Consider the following 13,962-nt stretch of genomic DNA (forward strand, 5'->3'; position numbering starts at 1 on the left):
TCACTGGTAAGCGTGCTGTAATATGACTTCAATGAGTAGGTATTAGTAGATAAGGTATTCGACTTTAACCTTCCGATCAATGACCAAACTTTCACCATTCGTTCAATGACCGGGTACCCGGGTGCCCACCTATATAGGCAGATGTGCAAGTCATTAGTGTACTAAATTAAAAAAAAATTGTGTAAACTGGCTATGTGGCAAATGAAATAGCTATAGGGACACAGTCTATTATCCACATAGGAATAACAATAGCCGAATGCCAAGCCAATCGATATTTAGGTACATGAGATGTCCCTTTCCTCTTCTCATGTCCTACGAAAAGAAAGAAACGTTTTCAGTTGAAATTCTACAAGCGTATTGAACAGACTATAAAATGTACACTGAAAGTAAAAAGAAAATATACAAAATTAATATTAATTATTAATGTATTAAAATATAATATAATAATAATATATTAATAAAAATTGTATTTAATCTAAATACGATGGCTGATTCATCGAGTTTTAGACGGTAAGGAGAGATTTAATTGTTCTATTTTCAAATAAATTATTTATTTTATGTTTTCAATATTAAAAAAATAGTAATAAATAAATTTTAAATTGTTGACAATAATAGTCACCCGCTCTCAGAGTAATAAGGATTTGGAGAAAACATTCGAAGCAGAAGAATCTGATGATGACTGCGTGTTGGATAGTAGTGATGATGAATATTTTCCTCCGGGTCAGGCGGCAGCTTCGGATTGTGATGATACAGGTAATTAACATTTCTATTTTCTCTTGTGTACGTTAATAGATATAATGTATTTTATGTTATATAAATTGTATTTTATTCATAATTGATGATGAAATTGCACTCAATAGTGAAGATGAAAATAAAGAAAGTGAACATTAAGAGGATGAGGATGAGGAAAGTGAAGTAGAAGCGACGGCGTAGAAGGATGGTATTCAGTGGGCTGCGACATCACCAAGTGAACATCAAGCTGGAAGGCGTAATATTGTTCGAGTGAGATGTGGACCTAAATACGTTAAACTAGAAAAATATGTTCGGTATGTGAGAACCCTATTTGTGACGAACACTGTATTACAACCACGACATGTGAAGGATGTACGAAATAATTTAATATACTTCAATTTTTATATGGCACTATATCATAATAAAAAAAATAATGTAAATAAATAAATAGTAAAATAATGGAAAACGATATTAATAAAATAAAATAAAACGGAGTTATGTATTTCTTACATACTATTTTTGTTATTGTTTTTTATAATAAGAATTATTGTTTAAATAAAAAAACTTACAAACTATATTGTCTATTATCAATTTAAAAGTCAAATTAACTAAATACTTTAATAAGCAGTCTCTGAAGTCTGTAGTGGGTACCTGGGTACCTGGATATTGAACGGGCGGGGTATCAAGTTTGATAATTAATAACTTTTATTAATTAATTGATTGTTAAATAATTTGACGAAAAATAGATGTCAAATTACTTCAATTTTGGGCCCCCAGACGGCCATAAAGGATTTTTAAGAAGAAGTTATTTGTATATTTTACCTGTGGATTTGAAATGGATACCCGGGGCGCAGGTCATTTACCGGGCGGTTAAACACTTCATCTATTAGTTGCATTCATTTATATGCTCTCAGTTAATAGGTTTGCAATTTAAAAATATAATAAAATATATTTATTAGGTAATAATATTTGCCTTCTAATATTCCAAGAATATATAAAGGATCAGTTATTTTTGACATCAGCAATTAACAAATATATTTAGGGATTTTTAAGCTCGGTTATATACTATTTCTTTTATAGCTTTCGTAGAAATCACTAGAGATCTGACTCTTATTGATTATACAGGGTGAAATTAATGTCCCGACACACTGTTTTAAAATATTTTATATACCGCAATAAGATTTAACTTTTTAACTTAATAAGATAACTTTTTTATGGCTCCATAGTGAATTAAGAAAATTACATTTCAAAGTTTTCAGCTCTACTGGAGGATATTGTGGTTAATAATTTCATTCTATGCATGCTTCAGCCTATTTGTGAAGGAGTGAACACAATGCACTTACAATTATCGATATTTAAGGATTAATGGAAGCCGTAACGCTTATTGGGACTAATTATGCAAAATATTATACTAATGCTCATATTAACTAATATACCTTTCTTGTTTACTAAACGAAATAAAATAAAGCTTTTATCAAATATGGTATATTTCAATATCTAATGTATTTTCTTTACATATGATTTTCCAAGTCACCAATGTACTTTAAATTTGCCTTGTATGTCTTAATTATTCTCTTGTAACTTTATATTGTACATATAGTAGCACCTATGCACTTTACATACTCCAGGTTTCATCACTCACTCATTCATTCCATATTTTCATCAAATTAACTTGTTTACTCACTATTTGTTTTAATAAGCACTAGGAACAATAGCATCAATTTGATTGGTTTAAACAACTTTAAATTACCCTACCACAGATCGTTAGATAATTTTTTTATATTTTAAAGTCTCCCTTCCCCAACGAGGGTTTATATGGACTGAACCTACAGTTTAACGTGGGCTCCGAACCACGGTCCTCGGCATTAAGCCTACCGACTGGCGAGTGACCAAAATAAATAATTATATTTACGTTCAGTGTCATTATGTGTGCTTTTAACATTAACCTATCCTGGTAAAGTGAGAACATACAGAATGTCTTGTTCACTGCTATGTAATCTATCCTTACTGAAGTACTGCTTACTATTCGATTTTAGTATTTTCACTAACAGCGCATGGTTGATAAAACACTTTCTTTTCCTTTTTCATATACGGTAGCATGAGGATACAATGTCCAAGGAACGATGTTAGTTTGGCAGTGATTAATTTATGCACTTCTTCAGCATTTTAAACTCATGTGCTAGCTAAACTAGGCTGCATCGATGTGAACAATTGATAATCTGACGACGACATGTCTGGTGAGAACTCTGGGGCAGAATTTTCAAATCGAGCTTTATAATTGATTAACTTTTGGAACATGTGGTCGAAAATCATCATGCAAGGAGATACTGTTTTTCGCAACGATACGACATTCAATTTGTTCAAATAATTTTGGAAAACATCTTCAATAACAGTTTCATTAGGTTTTGGCAGCTCGTAATACACTGCAGTTTGCCAATTGGTATGATTAACACAGCGACACTGTATGGCTATAAATATTCCTTTGGTGTCAGTGTGAGTAGCTCACTTGAACTATCAATTGGCCCTTTGCACTTGGGATTGTTGTGGTAGATCAACTTTTCATCACCCTGAAAATACACTGCAGAATGTCTACATTTCTTGTCTAGGATGCAATGACACCAGGTTGTTGAAAAAAATAGTGAGAATTTTTACATACAAATAGTGACATTTTTTAATTACCCTGGAACTAATTATAACATGGAACGATAAAATAGCCAATATTTGTTGAGAATTATTGATAGTCAGTAATTACCGAGGTCATCAGTTAATATTTATTTGCAAGTACATATTATCTGGTTATATTTTTCCACATATGTAAACACTAATGATGCTTTATTAATAATAATAAGGGGGTATAACTGATATTAGTTATATTATTTACCATCTCATTACTCAAACTATAATTTAAACAGCATTTTTTTTCACTAGTATTAAATAGGTAAATAATGGCTTGTATTATAAACAATACTGTATTTTTTAGAGCGAAGATTTCTTTTATAACGACAGTTATTTATTCAAATTCTTTAATTCGAGTTATCTTTCTTCTAATTATGTAATTATAGCTTTAGTTTCAGTTTGTTTTTTTAAACACCAAATCGTGATGTAAAAGTATAGAACTAGTACAGCCCAGCTTATTAATCAGTAGTAGAATTTCTGGCGTAGTGATAAAGGCGATGGGACGGTCCTCCTACTGTTGCGATAGCCGCGGGTTCGAATTCTGCTGGGGCATGGTCGTAAATTTATGTTTATGATTGTTTAAAATTTGTGAATGTTCTAGGCAAGAGTGTAAAATCCAACAAGGAAAGTGATCCCAGTCACGCCACTAAAAAGTTTCTAAAGTTGGTCACTCGCCAGTCGGTAGGCTTAATGCTAATGACCGTGGTTCGGAGCCCACATTAAACTATAGGCCCAGTCCAGATAAACCCATAGTTGGTAAAAGGAGACTTTAAAATATATATTAAAACAAAAGTAATATAATTTCTTTGCATTAACATTATATTTTTGAATGTAATATCAGACAAACCGCCTCTTGTTGGGGAATGAGTAAAAACTGCTAAAGAAAATAATCTTTATATAGGTTCTGGTGAGCACAAACTTGTGCAGAAACATTTTTATCTTTGGGAATCCATCAAGGATGATTAGCTTGACTCAATTCTAACTCTATTTTTTTTGTTTGTGGTTGATGATTGTCCCTGTTCGCAAAAATAATAAAATCATCATCTCATTTGCTAGTACTACTAGTCATGTTACTCCCAGGTATTGTATATGTTTTTTGTAGTTTGCCTCTAATGCAATTAATTTGCAAAATTTTGATTTATAGATTTGTATTTATACATTAGATTGCAATTATAATCAATGAATTCCAGTCCTATGGTCCGGAAAGTGTTAGTCCTACTTGTGAAATAATTTAATTTTGATTTATTTCTCATATGCTATTGTAAAGAGAGTTCCATCTTGTTTTACAGGAATATATTAACTGATGTCCAAGACAGTGTTTTATGACTTCAGTCGATTTGGGCCTCTTGGGTATATTTTATAACCAAGTATACAAGCAATTGCTGTTTGGTGAACCCTGCTAACATTTTTTCATATATATTAAATGGTATATCCAACGTGTCTAGGTAAATATAACTCTCCCTCCTTATTTTCATCTTCTGTTATGCTTATTGGTAACAACACTTCTATATAGTTGGATGTTATGTTTCTTACTATGAAGAAATCTAACAGGTCCGGGGTTTTCTCTTGATCAGTCGGCCAATAAGTTGGTTTTCCAGTTGACACGTAACCACATCTTAGTTCAGTAGCTGGTTTATGCAGTTCATTGCTTTTAGTTGTTGTCATTCTGGATCCCCATCTTGTATTTTTTGCATTAAAATTACCTCCAATTATAAATTTTCCTCCCAGGTTGCTTAGGACATTCAAATCATTTTCCTTTTTTTGATTGTATCTTGGAGGACAATAAATTGCGGCTATTGTAATCTTGTATCTGCTTGATTTAATAGTCACTGCTGTTACCTGATTTTCTGTTGTACTGAGGCCGAGTTCTTGATGGTGGGAAATGTTCTTTTTCATTATTATTGCACTTCCCCCTCTTGCTGTGTTAGCTGGATGTATGGTATGATAAAACGTGTATCCTCTAAATTTTATAAAGGATTCTTTTGTTAAATGGGTTTCTGATATTAGGCAAATATCTATTTTTTGCATATCTAGGAATACTTGTAGGGTAGCGTGATGTTGCTGGATTCCATTAGCATTCCAAATTGCAATTCGGATATCTTTATTTGCCATTTAGGGTTTTTGGGGCCACAGGCCTAATATTTTTCATTCCTAATTTTTCAATCCTTTCGAAATAATATTCAATCATTTTTTCTTGTCTGTCCAGCTTTTGTATTAGTGTAAGTAGCAATTCGTTGGTGGTTGCTTCATCTTCCTTCGTGTCCCTTTGGTTATTTTGACTGATACTTTGGGCATAAGTCATTTCACCATTAACGTTGTTATATTTTTTCGGTTGTTTCTTTTCATTCGTTGTTTCTTGAGACTTAACTTGAGCTATTTTATTTCTCCTCTCTTGTATTGTTTTAGCAACTCCACATCCTCTATAACTTGCCGGATGCGCTTCATTGCAGTTTGCACATTTCGGTTTAGCTTCTTTGGGTTTTCTACACTCTGTGGTGATATATTTACCTGAACATTTTACACATAACATAAACAGAGTTGATAACATAAAAAGAGTTGATGATGGTTGAAGTGAGGGTTCTCAAAAAAATGTAGCTTCCCAGCAAGTAAATAACAAGTCAATTGAAAAGTCGCCCGCCTACATGCGCATCCCAAAATACAGACGCCACAGCTTTGCCAGCAGATTGTTCCGCCTTCCCACGCTTTGGAGCGGGTTCATGGTGTGCAGTCCACTCGGATGACTGTTGATTGAACTTCCATTGTCACATATCGACGCAAAAACTTGGGTTTATTATACTTGATCATCTTCAAACACTGCTCCGAATCATCAACTCGTAGTTGTTTTTGGTCAAAAGTTAGCTCGCGCGGCACCCACTTTCCACAGAGCTTTCTCATACCCAAATATTGGTTAATGATATGTTGTACACGTTCAGTTGATATCTTTAGAGTATCTGCTATTTCATTCTGTTTCAATATACGTTCATTCAAAGTCATTTTGTGGATTTCTTAAATGTTTTCGTCGGTAACAACCTCTTTTCGGCGTCCGCTGTGTTCACCCTCTTCGGTACTCATTAAACCACGTCTAAACTTGGCATACCAATCCTTGATAGTTGATTTTCCTTGGGTAATGTCCGGAAACTCGCCATCCAGCCAAGTTTTTGCTTCAACTGTATTTTTCCCTTCAAAAGCAATATTTTATCAACACGCGAAATTCCTTTTTATCCATTTTTTTTCACAATAACAAAAGTTGCTTCACTCAAAATGTTATAATTCAGAAACTAATGATCCGACATCTGTCAAATTTATACACGCATCTCCGGAAAGTTAGGGCAAGCTAAAAACATATGGATTTAATTGTAATAGCGCCATCTATGTGCCACGCCGGGGACTTTTCAATTGACCTGTTATTTAGGTGTAATATTTCGTAACAGTGAAAGCGAAAACTCTTTCACGTCCAGTCAGTAAGGTTTTAGACGATAAATTCCCCTAAATTCGTTTTCCAGTTTTCAATACTTCGTCACTCAGAGAAGGATAAGAAATTGAGAGTTTTAGAGCAGCGCGTGAGAAGTAGATTTCCATCTCCAGCATCAATGAAGCAATTGACGGATGATTTGGTATAAGAATGGGACAAAACCACTGCAAGACAATTCCACTGTAAACTATTTAGACACTCCACGAATCTATTCCGCGAAGAATTGCAACTGTCTTAACAGCAACTGGCGGCTCAACACATTATTAGTAAATAAATATTGTGTAACGGGCTAATTGAAAACTCCTCGGCCTAACATAGTAAAACAAATTTTTTAGCAAAATCAGTTTTTTTTATTCAACATAATTCCCTCCTAGGGTGATACACAGATTATAGCGACCAGTAATATTGATTTTTACCACTATATAAACAGGCGTAGTGGATATATTTCTGAGTTCGCTAATATTATTGGGGCATGGATATTTCTTTTGTTTTATTCATATTAACAGGTCAGTTGAAAAATGCCCGGCCTACTATAGTAAAACACATTTTTTTTGGCAAAATTAGTTTTTTTTACTGATTACACTGATTATAGCGACCCTCCAACTTTTCCAACAACAATTCGAAGCCCAATTCATGGATTTTTGCCATCGTTTTCACTGACTTGTGACACGGTGTATTGTCTCGGTGAAGCAGCACTTTCTTTTTCTTCAAGTGCGGCCGTTTTTCGGCTATATTGTCAATTTCTTCAAAATGTCCAATAATGCTATGTAATAGACGCTGTTGATCATCCTTCCTTTTTCAAAGTAGTTAATGAAAATTATTCTATGGGCATCCCAAAATACAGACGTCATAACCTTGCCAGCCGACTGTTGCGTTTTCCTACGCTTTGGAGCGGGTTAATCGTGTGCAGTCCACTCGGATGACTGCCGATTGGACCTCGGAGTAAAATGACGGAGTCATGTTTCATCCAGTGTTACATATTGATGCAAAAACTCGGGTTTATTATGCTTGATCATCTTCAAACACTGTTCCGAATCATCAACTCGTCGTTGTTTTTGGTCAAAAGTGAGCTCGCGCGGCACCCACTTTGAAGAGAGCTTTCTCATACCGAAATATTCGTGAATGATATGATGTACACGTCCAATTAATATCTTTAGAGTGTCTGCTATTGCATTCAATTTCAATTTACGGTTATTCAAAATAATTTTGTGGATTTTTTAAATGTTTTCCTGGGTATCACCCTCTTTTGGTTGTCCATTGGGTTCACCATCTTCGGTGCTGATTTCACCACGTCTAAACTAAACTTAGCATCCCAATCCTTGAAGTTTGATTTTCCTGGCGCAGTGTCCGGGAACTCGACATCAAGTTAAGTTTTTGCTTCAATTGTATTTTTCCCTTCAAAAACCAATATTTTATCAATACGCGAAATGTTATCCATCTTTCTCATAATAACAAATGTTGCTTCACTCTAAATGCTATAATTCACACGGTAATGATCCGACAGCTGTCAAATTTATAAACGCATCTTTTGAGGGTTAGGGCTAACTAAAACACATATGGATTTATTTCTAGTGGCGCCATCTGTGTGTTAGGCCGGTGACATTTCAATTGACCTGTTATAGGCAGATTCACATATTATTTTATTCATCGTCTGTATTAGGAGAAACCGTAATTCTCTTTCCCAGCCTAATATATTATTATTACTATATATATTGATACTAGCATATATGATTTCTTGTGGTTTTTATAAAATACAGGTTGTTGATCTGACGTAAATTAAATCTTTATAACCTTGAAAGTGATTCCACTAAATAACATGGTACTTTTGTAGATTTTTTGCGACTAGACGGCGACGGTCAAAATTCACCTACAATTTAAAGATCAGTAAGTATAACTTATTTGCACAACGTTTTTTTTATATTTACGTGGGACATTCAATCATTCTTTAGAAAAAGATATAAAAATATATTGAACAAATTATAAAATGATTGTGGCAGAAATGACTTGTATAATATACGGCATTTAAGAAACCTCGTGGCACATTAGACAGCTTTCAAAGCCTCAGCTATTTTCATCTTCTTCTTCTGCACATCTTGTGCTGTTTTTATAAGTATTTATAACTGGTTATATACTGCCCTACCGGGTTGGTTCAGTAATCAAGGCGATACGACAGTTCTCCTATTGCTGCAATAGTCGCAAGTTCAAATCCTGTTGGGGCATGTTCCTAAATGTATGTTTGTAATTATTTATAATGTTGATTGTCCAAAAGACATTAATGTAAAATTCGATAGCTAGAACTGAGTGGTATCTGGCTGTTGTTGTTTTGGGTGAAGGGAATGGTGAAATTTGTGGGACCCTGAGCTACTGCTGATTTTATTTTTATCAAATAATTACAGTGAGTTAAGAAGCTAAGGATTAATATCACACTGAATATGCTTGTGAAACTTAACTGAGATGCGAGCAGCTTAGTGATAGCTGGATTATTTGGCATGGAAGATAACCTATAATTATAACCGCTGTATGCGTTATATTGACAAGCAAAAACAACGATATATTGATATTTTAATTGAAAGTAGTGATGCAACGATGTATCGAATAGTTATTGAAAGTATAGAAAAGTCGATGAGAAGAACTGCCGTGTTGAAATGATATAGAAAATATAAACTAGCAGATTGAAAATACAATACATGAAGCAAAATCTCTCAAAGTTATGTTTAAACATTAAACACAATGGAATTAGTTTTTTTTTAATTTATTAATTTTTTTTATATGAGTGGTGACTGCTGTTGAGCTTAGTAGCACAAAAGATGTGGCTTATGTTATGTATCCATTCAAAGCTATGATGAAAAAGATATTTGCCAAATATTATGTCACCATTTCAAAATGTTTATCTATGGTGAGCTGTATGCTTGACCAATACAAAGAATTAAGGTTGAGTTACCGATATTACTAGATCTTTGTTTCATAATGAAGCGTTTAAGAAACTTGATGCATGTGCAGATGGGATATTAAGAATTCGAAAGTTCATTTCAGATTCCAAACCTTCAGTCGCATCAATTTCATCTACATCTTCAGAGGATGAAGACCTAGCTCATCTATTTAAAGTGGCTAATTGCGTTAGCAATAGCCAGTTATCAATTGTGATCCCGAGAGGGCCTTGTGAATGTGAACTCTTAGAATCCAACTTATTTACAATTTCTATTTTCTAAACTTTAAAAAAATAGCTTAGCACATAAAATTAGTTAAACAGATAAATTCTATCTCTTTATCTAAAATCTTATTGAATAACCCTTGTAAATTTTGTATATTATGAAATAATGTTTTATTTAATAGAGTAGTTATATTAGACAAAAATTCAAAGGATATTTACTGTCATTCGACCTTTATTAATCATTGTTAGGAAATTCCGTTTCAGATCAATTTCTTCCTTCTTTCATTTACAGATCAAATTCTGTTGTTACCTAATATTTGCACTTATATTTAGTATGGACTAACAATCTTTTCTATGCTCTAGAGGTCGGACAACTTGTATAGGCATTAGTTCTTCAGCTGTTCATTGTTTTATTTGAACGATTTTATTGACTTGTTCGTAAATTGTAGGTTTAAGATTCCCATTATAATTAAAGAAAATTACCTACCTCTGCAATAAATATTATACACCACTAATGAGCCGTCATTATTTTGGTTTAAGAGACTTGTTTTCTTTTGGCTTAGCACATCTTCAGTTTAAGTATGAATTCAGTTAAATTTTTTCTTTATTTTCTATACAGTCTTTATAAAACATTTTTTTAAATTTATACTTACTGTGATACAAACAAATTAAACTTTTTTTATTATTATACATGGTATCATTGTTTTATTGAGTTTGAACTCAATATATAGCTCGCATAGCATAGTATAGAGGGTTTATTCGTTAACATTATCGCGATTTTCAAGAAAAAGGTAAATTTAAATCCTTTGAATGAAGTGTCTATTAGCCTGATTTGAGACGTGGCTCAAGCAGCAGTAATTCTATATACTATAACTCTATTTTAGAGATACAAAAATGTCATCCTATAATGTTATTATACGTAACCACAAGTGTGTTCTACGTGTATCTCCTCCAACATTCTATAAAGCCATTTTGCGCTCTCCTTAAGAAAGCTGAACGTTTTAAATGATACTCCTTGATTCCAGCAGGTCACCGAGGTTTTTGAAACTGAAAAATCAACACCTTAATTTCAAACAATGTCGGTGAAAATCCTTGGTACTGCTGGTCATGCAGTTTTTAGGGTCAGGATGCACAATTCTCTTCAATGGTGAGTTGTAAATTTTATTATGATTAATCTTGTCCACACAACTCGTTACCAATTTGATTTATGAGTATAATGATGAATCTGTATTTCATTTAAGAATATATAATAGGTCAATTGAAAAAACTTTGGCTTACCATAGTTACATAATTCCCTTTAAGGGTGATATACTGTTGGAGCATGGTCGTAAATGTATGTTTGTAATTATTTATAATGTTGATTGTCCAAAAGACATTAATGTAAAATTCGATAGCTAGAACTGAGTGGTATCTGGCTGTTGTTGTTTTGGGTGAAGGGAATGGTGAAATTTGTGGGACCCTGAGCTACTGCTGATTTTATTTTTATCAAATAATTACAGTGAGTTAAGAAGCTAAGGATTAATATCACACTGAATATGCTTGTGAAACTTAACTGAGATGCGAGCAGCTTAGTGATAGCTGGATTATTTGGCATGGAAGATATGTAAACTAAGGATAACCTATAATTATCGTTATATTGACAAGCAAAAACAACGATATATTGATATTTTAATTGAAAGTAGTGATGCAACGATGTATCGAATAGTTACTGAAAGTATAGAAAAGTCGATGAGAAGAACTGCCGTGTTGAAATGATATAGAAAATATAAACTAGCAGATTGAAAATACAATACATGAAGCAAAATCTCTCAAAGTTATGTTTAAACATTAAACACAATGGAATTAGTTTTTTTTTAATTTATTAATTTTTTTTATATGAGTGGTGACTGCTGTTGAGCTTAGTAGCACAAAAGATGTGGCTTATGTTATGTATCCATTCAAAGCTATGATGAAAAAGATATTTGCCAAATATTATGTCACCATTTCAAAATGTTTATCTATGGTGAGCTGTATGCTTGACCAATACAAAGAATTAAGGTTGAGTTACCGATATTACTAGATCTTTGTTTCATAATGAAGCGTTTAAGAAACTTGATGCATGTGCAGATGGGATATTAAGAATTCGAAAGTTCATTTCAGATTCCAAACCTTCAGTCGCATCAATTTCATCTACATCTTCAGAGGATGAAGACCTAGCTCATCTATTTAAAGTGGCTAATTGCGTTAGCAATAGCCAGTTATCAATTGTGATCCCGAGAGGGCCTTGTGAATGTGAACTCTTAGAATCCAACTTATTTACAATTTCTATTTTCTAAACTTTAAAAAAATAGCTTAGCACATAAAATTAGTTAAACAGATAAATTCTATCTCTTTATCTAAAATCTTATTGAATAACCCTTGTAAATTTTGTATATTATGAAATAATGTTTTATTTTAATAGAGTAGTTATATTAGACAAAAATTCAAAGGATATTTACTGTCATTCGACCTTTATTAATCATTGTTAGGAAATTCCGTTTCAGATCAATTTCTTCCTTCTTTCATTTACAGATCAAATTCTGTTGTTACCTAATATTTGCACTTATATTTAGTATGGACTAACAATCTTTTCTATGCTCTAGAGGTCGGACAACTTGTATAGGCATTAGTTCTTCAGCTGTTCATTGTTTTATTTGAACGATTTTATTGACTTGTTCGTAAATTGTAGGTTTAAGATTCCCATTATAATTAAAGAAAATTACCTACCTCTGCAATAAATATTATACACCACTAATGAGCCGTCATTATTTTGGTTTAAGAGACTTGTTTTCTTTTTGCTTAGCACATCTTCAGTTTAAGTATGAATTCAGTTAAATTTTTTCTTTATTTTCTATACAGTCTTTATAAAACATTTTTTTAAATTTATACTTACTGTGATACAAACAAATTAAACTTTTTTTATTATTATACATGGTATCATTGTTTTATTGAGTTTGAACTCAATATATAGCTCGCATAGCATAGTATAGAGGGTTTATTCGTTAACATTATCGCGATTTTCAAGAAAAAGGTAAATTTAAATCCTTTGAATGAAGTGTCTATTAGCCTGATTTGAGACGTGGCTCAAGCAGCAGTAATTCTATATACTATAACTCTATTTTAGAGATACAAAAATGTCATCCTATAATGTTATTATACGTAATCACAAGTGTGTTCTACGTGTATCTCCTCCAACATTCTATAAAGCCATTTTGCGCTCTCCTTAAGAAAGCTGAACGTTTTAAATGATACTCCTTGATTCCAGCAGGTCACCGAGGTTTTTGAAACTGAAAAATCAACACCTTAATTTCAAACAATGTCGGTGAAAATCCTTGGTACTGCTGGTCATGCAGTTTTTAGGGTCAGGATGCACAATTCTCTTCAATGGTGAGTTGTAAATTTTAATATGGTTAATCTTGTCCACACAACTCGTTACCAATTTGATTTATGAGTACCATGATGAATCTTTATTTCATTTAAGAATATGCAATAGGTCAATTGAAAAGAGTAGTTTTTTTTTATTCAACATAACTCTCTCAAGGGTGATACACTGATTATAGCGATCCTCCAACTTTTCGATACCATTTTTGTAATACGAGTTGTCCTTTGCTTCAAAATAGGTCTCAGTTTCGGCGATCACCGCTTCATTCGACGAAAATTTCTTCTCAGAGAGCATATTTTTAAGATCTGAGAACAGGAAATAATCAATGGGGGCCAGATCTCGAGAATACGGTGGATGAGGAAGCAATTCGAAGCCCAATTCATGGATTTTTGACACTGTACATTGTCTTGGTGAAGCAGTACTTTGTTTTTCTTTAAATGCGGCCGTTTTTCGGCGATTTATTCCTTTAAACGATCCAATAATGCTATGTAATAGTCGCTGTTGATGCTCCTTCCTTTTTCAAGGTAGTCA

The sequence above is a fragment of the Rhynchophorus ferrugineus genome, unplaced genomic scaffold (genome assembly GCF_030347505.1).
Source record: "Rhynchophorus ferrugineus isolate W39M unplaced genomic scaffold, kcgeb_rfMv2 rfM1, whole genome shotgun sequence".
Taxonomy (NCBI): Eukaryota; Metazoa; Arthropoda; class Insecta; order Coleoptera; family Curculionidae; genus Rhynchophorus; species Rhynchophorus ferrugineus.